The sequence below is a fragment of the Lactuca sativa genome, chromosome 2 (assembly GCF_002870075.4).
Source record: "Lactuca sativa cultivar Salinas chromosome 2, Lsat_Salinas_v11, whole genome shotgun sequence".
Taxonomy (NCBI): domain Eukaryota; kingdom Viridiplantae; phylum Streptophyta; class Magnoliopsida; order Asterales; family Asteraceae; genus Lactuca; species Lactuca sativa.
The window spans coordinates 26,717,730-26,726,925 of record NC_056624.2 but is presented as its reverse complement, the minus strand read 5'-3'; positions in this window follow the sequence as shown (position 1 = coordinate 26,726,925).

The following is a 9,196-nucleotide window of genomic DNA, read 5'->3' as shown; positions in this document are numbered from 1 at the left end:
GAACGGTTCTAAAATTAATATTAAAATCTAGTTTAATCAATCCTTTGTGTGGGATTTATCTTACACAAAGTTATTTACAAAGCAAATCGGTAAGTAGATTTAGTTTTAATAAATTCCGTTTTTAGAATAACTAGAAAATTTTCTTTTCTGTTTTGGCCTTGAACTCACCGAGTGCATTCGAGCAGACTCGGCGAGTCCATCGCAGTTTTAGTCCCTATTTATTATTTCGTTTTTATTCCTTTTACGCGTTTCGTTTCTTTTGTTTCGTTTTTTTTTCAGCTGTTTCATGACCCGAGGATCGGACACACCTCTAGTACCACCTTTGGAAGACCCGGAATCCGCACTAAAGAGAAGCAACGGAAAAGCCGTAGGAGAAACCGCAACTTCAAAGAACTCACCACTCAAGAACTTGAAATCCGTTTTTAGCAAGAAGAAAGGCAGCAAATCAGGAGCATCCAGTGCCTCATTAACAATTGAAGAACCAATTCACGAAGATATCGAGTACGAGACCGAGGAAGAAGAAGAGCATATTTCCGAGCATGAAACCGATTCCGAAGAAGAGTTAGCTATCACTATGGCTAACATCGATGAAGTCCCCATGGGGGAGTGGAAGAAAAGGATGCGTGATGACACCGGGCCGGGACTTGTGCAACCCGCAATTCCCGCAACCGCTACGTTTGAACTAAAGGGCCATATTCTCGCTCAACTCAAGGAGATCCCTTTTTACGGGAGAGATCATGAAGACACTTACAAGCATTTGGACGAAGTAAATGATGTGGTCGATTACTTCAACGTGCCCAATGTGCCTCGCGAGATCCAGCTTCTTCGCATGCTTCCTGTCACATTTAAGGGAGCTGCAAAAGATTGGTTGAAGTGACTCCCTCCCGGATCGGTCACCACATGGGCCAAGATGAAAGAAGAGTTCATTGACCATTTCTGCCCACCTTCCAAGATAGCCAAGCTAAAGAAAGCCATTGCCAACTTCGAGCAACAACCCGGTGAATCTCTTTATGAAGCTTGGGAAAGGTACAAGAGCCTACTGAGAAATTGCCAACACCATGATCTTAATAGCCAACAAGAGGTCTCCATCTTTTATGATGGAGTTAATGTCACCACAAGGCAACTAATCGATTCACAAGGCCCGCTCACCCGAAAGCCACCTCCGGAAATAAAGGAATTAATTGAAGAATTCTCTAAGCATTCTAGAGAATACCACAATCCGAGAAATGAAGTGAGTCGTGGAGCAGTAAACTCGGTGAACGATGGCATGGCAGCGGTAATAGCTAAACTCGATAGCCTAGACCGAAGAATGACGAAAATGGATCAAACGATCCATGCTATTAGAGTAGGATGCGAAAATTGTGGCGGCCCCCATCTTACCAAGGATTATGATCGAGACGAGAATGGAAATAAAAAGGCTCAAATATTCTATTCCAGTGGTGATAGATACGATGAAGACTGGAGGAAACCAAAGAAGGAATGGCTCCCATACGAAGAGTATAAAAAGGCTAAGGAGGAGAAATACAAACAGAGGGAGAGGGGATTCTATCAAAAGGAAGAGCCGGTTACGGAAAAGAAGGCAAATTTAGAAGATATACTCACACGGTTCATAACCGCGTCCGAGAAAAGACATAATGATCACGATGTAGCAATGCAAGAAACCAGAAACATGTTGAGGAATCAGCAAGCTTCCATTCTTAACATTGAGAAACAGCTGGGACAGCTTGCACATCAAGTGAATGAAAGAAGACCGGGTCAACTTCCGAGCAACACCGAGCCCAATCCAAGAATGGAGAACGTGAGCGTAATAACCTCCAGCGGTGAAGAAAAATTTACAGAAACACTAAGAGTCTCCAAGAAGAAGGCAGAAAAGGAAGAAAAACCAGAACCAGAAAAACCCGACCAGACTCGCCGAGTCACTCTCATGGACTCGACGAGTCCAATCGGGAATGAAGATACTGCCAGTTTTCTAAAGCCATACAATCCTCCTTTGCCATACCCAACCAGAGCCATGCCTGCAGAAAAAGTTCAAGCCTATAGAACCTTCATGGAGCATGTTAAAGCGTTACAAATCAATATGCCATTTGTGGAAACAATGCTCCAAACTCCTAAATACTTTAACTTGCTTAAAGGCCTTTTTGCTGCTAGGAAAGATCTGGCTGAAGTCGCGGAGATATTGATGAGTGAGCTGCCTGAGAAGAAGGGTGATCCGGGTAACATAGTAATTCCGTGCCAATTTGGTAATGAAGTTTCTACACGAGCATTGGCTGATTCAGGTGCAAGCATTAATTTGATGCCCTATTCATTCTTTAAGAAGCTGAATTTACCAGCACCAAGGCCGGTAAATATGAGAATCCATTTGGCAAACAAAACAATAATTCATCCACAAGGTATTTGTGAAGATCTCCTTATCAAAGTGGACAAGTTTATTTTTCCAGTAGACTTCGTGGTGGTGGAAATGAAAGAAGACCCCGAAATACCAATTATTTTGGGAAGATCATTCTTAAACACCGCGTGTGCCCTAATTGACATATATGAGTCTACATTGACATTAAGAGTGGGTGATGAGTCGGTGATGTTTAAAGCTAATCCAGAAGTCAAGCAAGAAGAAGAAAAGAGAGAAGAAATCTCATTTATCCAATTGGATGATGAGGTATTACAAAAAGAGCTTGAAATTTTACTAAAAGAAGACCCAAGTAAGTTCACGCTACACTCTGAAGGAGTTGAAGATGCTAACAAAGACTCGGAGGAGCTAGAAAAGCTATTGGAAGGAGCCAGCTCAGAAAACACTCCAGGATTGATGGAACCCGATCAGACTCGCCGAGTCACCATAATGGACTCGACGAGTCCAGTCGATTTGGATAAAAACTTGACCAAAGCTGATTTGTTTGTTGATAGTTCTTCACATACCCTGGGTTCAGTTACTGTTTTTGATTCTTTGGAAGAACAATCGGCAGAAGAAGTAAAAGGAATGGAGGTCCAACATGCCGATGTGGCATGCCTTGATACGATGCCATTTGGAGAAGAGTTGAGCACAAAAGAGGATGAAGACATAAAGGGAAGCAGAGTGGAAGCTGATCACCAATTCACCACTAAACCTAGAGCACGGACCATTATGAAATATGAAGTTATTAAATTTAAAGAGAAGGAGGTTCAAGAGTTGGTGAAAAAGAATGGGTTGAAAAAGAAGAAGAGGAAAAGAGAAGCCCAAACAGCTGAGGATGATACTGAGAAAAGGAGAAGAGACGAATTGAAGAGGGCTTACAAGAAAAAGATTCACGCCTACAAGACCAAGTATAAACCACAAAAAGTGAGGCGTACATTCCCGATGCTTGAAGATGACAAAATGTAGATGGGAAGGAGTCTAGCTCATGACTCCTCAAAAAGAAGCGCTTGGTGGGAGGCAACCCGTTCAATAGAGTTTGCTTTCTTTTACTTTTTAGTCTTCTTTTTATTTTCCCTTCGTTTTTATTCTTAATCTTCTAAATCATCGGGCATGTCTGCTTGAGAGTTGCATAGCCTAAGTGTGGGGTGAAATGATTCATAATAAACAGAAAAATTTTGAAAATTATGCAAATTTTTAAATGACTCGCCGAGTCTGACCACGACTCGAAGAGTCCACGTGGATTTCAGAAAATTTTTGACTGCGCGACTAGACTCGCCGAGTCTGACTACAACTCGACGAGTCGGTCTTATTTACAGAAAAAAAATAATTTCAAAATTAATTTTACAATGGGTAAGTAGGGTTTTAACCCTAAAGAATCAGTTTCACATCTACACTCGTCGACGGGCCGTTTTTTGCAACTTCTCTCTCAAGCATTCATCAAGTTCTTCAAGTTCTTCCAAAATTCTCAAGCACAATCCAAAAAGGTATCAAATTTCTTCCTATTTTATGTTAAGAGCATGATTATAAGGCTATCCAAGGTAGAAATTGCATGAAAACCCCGTTTTTGAGAAGTTCTAAATTTCTAGGGTTTTGATTTTTCATGAATTAAGTTGTTTTGAATGCTTATTTTGGCCTTAATACATCAATACTAAGTGTTGAGACAAAACCCTTGAAAGAATTTACAGGTTTAATGGTCCAATTTACTGCGACCCGTCGACTGACTCGTGCAGGTTGTGCGACTCGTCGAGTCGGGCATGGACTCGACGAGTCCAGTCGATTTACAGATACAATTCAGTTTTTAATTATATTCTGTGTTTCTGGGTTTTGTTTACATGTTTTGCAGAAATCATGTTCAGAAGAGGACAATCTTCAAGTGGTAGCCAAGGGGAGTTTCCATGGCTAAACTTCCCGCAAATTGAATCCGCTTCAACAATGAGGAAGTGGAAGAAGAAGCTCTCCGACATTAAGAAGAAGGAGGTGTATGTGCCGAACAGAATTGATTGGGAGTGGCTGCAAAGTGTTAGATATGAAGAAGAACTAGCTCCTTACCTTTTGAAGGAGTTCCAACATGAAGGCAAGACAATGATCTGCGATGGGTGGAGCCGAGTCTTCCGCATACAAGAGCCGGTCTATTTAGAGCTTTGCTTGGAGTTTTTCTCTACGGTATCTTTTACCGGGGGAGTGGATGTCTTTCACCCAACAAGCTTCATTTTTTGCCTTGGTGGAGAATTTCGTCAATGCTCGGTAGTGGATCTTGCCTGGCGACTAGGGATTTACGATCAGCCCTTGGTTTCAACAAACATCTTTCGGGCCTTTTTAGCACAAGCACATATGGCATTTCCCGATGGAGTTACAAGCACGGGTTGGTGGAATACCATTGGAAATAAAGTTTACATCCCGAAGTCTGCACAGGAAGGGAGCATCCGATCCCCAGCTCACCGCCTCATTCACCGCCTTATTTCCTCCACCATCAACCAAAGGAAAGACGATGACAAGGTCTCCAACCTTGACGTTTTCTACTTATGGAGTATAATAACACCCGGCGTCTTTTGCAACATCCCGTGGTGTATTGCTTCATACCTTTCGGAGGGTGCGGTCAAAGATCGCAAAACCTCCCGTATCAATGGAGGAATGTTTGTCACTCGATTGGCTAATTCATTCGGGTTGATGAACCGCGGTGCCTGGAACTTAATGACATTGATCCCGACGCCCCCGTTTAATCCCATTCTTTTCCGAAGAGCACGGATAATTGAAGACTATGGTGGTGGCCATTATGCCATTCCAAATGATGACCCCGTTGTTGGTCCCGAAGCACCGGGAAGGAGGGTAAGATCAAGAAGAGAGCGGGATGTGGAGGACGAGCCGCCAGTGATTCCGGTCAAGAATGAAGACGTACCAATGGATTGGTACAATGTGGAGATGAGGCGGATGCAGGATCAAATGGCGAGGGGGCTGAACTTTAGCAACCAATCCCACATACGACTTTTTGACCACTTCAATATTCCACATATTGATGGTGGGAATTACCCATTCATTCCATCTTGGGATGAGAGGATTGGTGCGCGACGAAGCGGAGCCGGGGGAAGTGGAGCCGCCAATGATGATGAGGAGGATGAAGATTGATTTTGATGTTTTTGTGTTAAACAATTTTAATTTTTGGTTTTGTTTTATTTTATTTGGTGTGTATGCTATGAGATTTTATTATGTTGAATGGTTGTTTGCTTTAGTTATTTTTCAGGATTGAATTATGATTGCTTGCTTAGGATGGTTTAGAGATGTAAAGCATGGATGTTTTCGCGAGTGAGAGCGAGTCAAGGAAGCGGGGTTTTTAACGTCAAAGTGTCGAGTCCGGTCCTAGGGGTATGAGCAATTGAGTCCAAATGTGGGGAACAGTTAGAGAAGTTTTTAGAGGCTAAAACAGTTGCATAATACCAAGTTTTTTTAGTTCAGTGGCCTACTCGACGAGTGCACTAAGCTGACTCGACGAGTCGCCTTGTATTTCTACAAATTCTGAGAAGGCGCGCTAGTACTCGACGAGTCCACCATAAGACTCGACGAGTCGTTCGAATGTTATACCGACAGACTGTTGATTTGATGCTGCTACTTGTCCCACTTGCTCACTTATTCTTCCATATCCATTCTTGAAGATCTTACACTGATTTCCGCGTATTTGGAGCGACCCGCACGAGACGAGACACCCAAGGCATGGATGAGATGTTACCATGTCTAAAGTTGATTGAAGTTAGAGCTTAAATGAGTGTGATCAGCCTATCCACTGCTATCCCAGGGGAGTTTGTTCCAATTCCCTCTTTAGTTTCTTTTTATGTTTATATGCATAATATGCAATGAGGGCATTGCATCACATAAGTGTGGTGTAGGGGGTTGGTTACATAATAGTCAATTTTTAAAAAAATATTGCATACCAAAAGTATTATTTAGGATTTAATTAGAAAACTTTGGTAAAAAATTAGGATTCGATGTTAGGATTGTGTTAATAATTGCATGATAACCCAAATGTTTAGTTGAGCCTATATACGTTCTAGTGCATTTGTGGCTTCCTTATTTCAGTGAAATCATGAGACAAAAACACGACCTTGCTCAGCCTGAGGGATGCAATATGTTTAGCAGCCTAAACCTGAAATGTATCAAGGAAAGTTTTTATCATTAGCCAATAAAGGTTGAGATTGAGCGCCCCTGCTTAAGCATGTAGGGATTTGAGTGAAAAAAAATATATTGAGAAATACATGAAAAAAAAAAAGAATTGCTAGAAAAGTTGTAAGAATTTTGGAGCAAATGAAGTGAAGATCAAAAGATCAAAATTCCAAAAATCCAAAAAGTTGAAGATACCAAAAGTCAATACAAGTTGGTGAAATCAAAGATATAAAAGATCAAATTATCAAGGAAGTGAAGAATTCAAAGAGCTCCAATGTGGTATCATAAATTGTAATTGTCTAGATTATGTATGCTTGGGTTGCTCAACCAAAAATACCTTGAGGTTAAGAGGTTTTCTGCGGATGGATTCGGAGGGTTGCATAAAATGAGCATAGTTCGGGGTGAGTGGGCGAATGTTTATGAGGATTGTAAGTATTTGGAATATGGGGGGTTCTTTAGGAAAAATTTTAGACACAAATGCATGCGTTGCGGTCTTGGCATAATGGCTGGGTTAGATTGGAGTTGTTATACATAATTCTAATGTGTTAAAATTCAGTTTTGCTTGAGGGCAAGCAAAAGACAAGTGTGGGGTATTTTGATATGTGCATATTTAGTGTGTATTTAGTATAGTTTTTTATTCATATATTAGCTAAATTATCGCATATTATGGACAAAAGGTACTTAAAAGTGTTAAATTATGTTTTTCAGTCCAAAGATGAAGCTCGGAAGCAAAAGGAAGCAAGAGAAGCGGTTAGGAGCTCGAGAGTGGAATGAAGAAGGAAAAACACTAAAAAAAGCTTCTACTCGTCGAGTTAGATAGCTACTCGACGAGTCCGGTCGAGGAATCAGAAGGATAATGACTCGGGATCCCAGATAGTTATCGCAATACGGGGAATGTGAGAGGGACTCGACGAGTCACCAATTGACTCGACGAGTCGGACTGCTTATTTATAGATAATTCCACAGATCGATGAGAAGTAGTTCTGGGACGATTCAGAAGTATCTTGCTACGATTGAGAAGCCTGAAAAACCCTAGAAGACGAAGAAGGAAGCTAGAATTCAATTTCGGAGAGTAATTAAGGCAAAATTTCATCATTCCATTTATTCTTTTGTTTATTCATCATGACTAAGCAATTTGACTTTGATTGTTTGCTGTTATTTACTTTAATGATGAGCTAAACCCTTTAAACTTCTATTTGGGGATACGAAATTGGTAGTATGGTTTGATTCTTGGTAGGATTAATTCTATGTTGGTTAATTTAGTTATTTTAGCTTGCTAAAGAACCTTGTGTGTGAATGATAATTGATTTTCTGTTAATAGGGAGATAATTAATTAGCATGAACATCTATTAGTTATCAATCTCATATGCTTAGTGAACACTTTTTGTCATATGTCTAGTGTAGTGCACATGAAACTAGGATTAATAAAAAAATCAAGTAAATTTATGTGCAAGCTTGTGAGATGACCATTAAACAAGAAGTTAATTAAAAGGATAAATTAATTAGCTATTGCAAGTCTAACTTAACCCGATTATTATATCTAGTAAATTTAATTGAAATAGACAACTGGCCATTGTTTAAATTGATTTATTTGCTAAGGATTAATGAAGTGAATACGGAATTAATCAATTGAATCGGTAACTAGCAAAAGAATTAATCCATTGCACTTTTACCTTGAAGTCAACCATAGGACCAATTAAGTTGAACTAAATAGAAGTACTTCTCCGTTATTGAATCTAGTCAAAGTCTTTATTTTCTAGCTTAAATTAGTAATAATTAGTAAGTTTCTAGTCTTGTAAAACTAGAGAACAACCCCTGCTTTTTAATTAACTTAGATTAAATTAGTTTTAATTTAATTTGTCGTTCCCTGTGTTCGATACCCTGCTTATTTAGCTATACCACAATTGATAGGTTCACTGCCTTTTGTGTGTTATTTGATAATTAAAAGTAGGTTTAAAACTAGTGGGTTTTACACACATCAAGTTTTTGGCGCCGTTGCCAGGGAACGGTTCTAAAATTAATATTAAAATCTAGTTTAATCAATCCTTTGTGTGGGATTTATCTTACACAAAGTTATTTACAAAGCAAATCGGTAAGTAGATTTAGTTTTAATAAATTCCGTTTTTAGAATAACTAGAAAATTTTCTTTTCTGTTTTGGCCTTGAACTCACCGAGTGCATTCGAGCAGACTCGGCGAGTCCATCGCAGTTTTAGTCCCTATTTATTATTTCGTTTTTATTCCTTTTACGCGTTTCGTTTCTTTTGTTTCGTTTTTTTTTCAGCTGTTTCATGACCCGAGGATCGGACACACCTCTAGTACCACCTTTGGAAGACCCGGAATCCACACTAAAGAGAAGCAACGGAAAAGCCGTAGGAGAAACCGCAACTTCAAAGAACTCACCACTCAAGAACTTGAAATCCGTTTTTAGCAAGAAGAAAGGCAGCAAATCAAGAGCATCCAGTGCCTCATTAACAATTGAAGAACCAATTCACGAAGATATCGAGTACGAGACCGAGGAAGAAGAAGAGCATATTTCCGAGCACGAAACCGATTCCGAAGAAGAGTTAGCTATCACTATGGCTAACATCGATGAAGTCCCCATGGGGGAGTGGAAGAAAAGGATGCGTGATGACACCGGGCCGGGACTTGTGCAACCC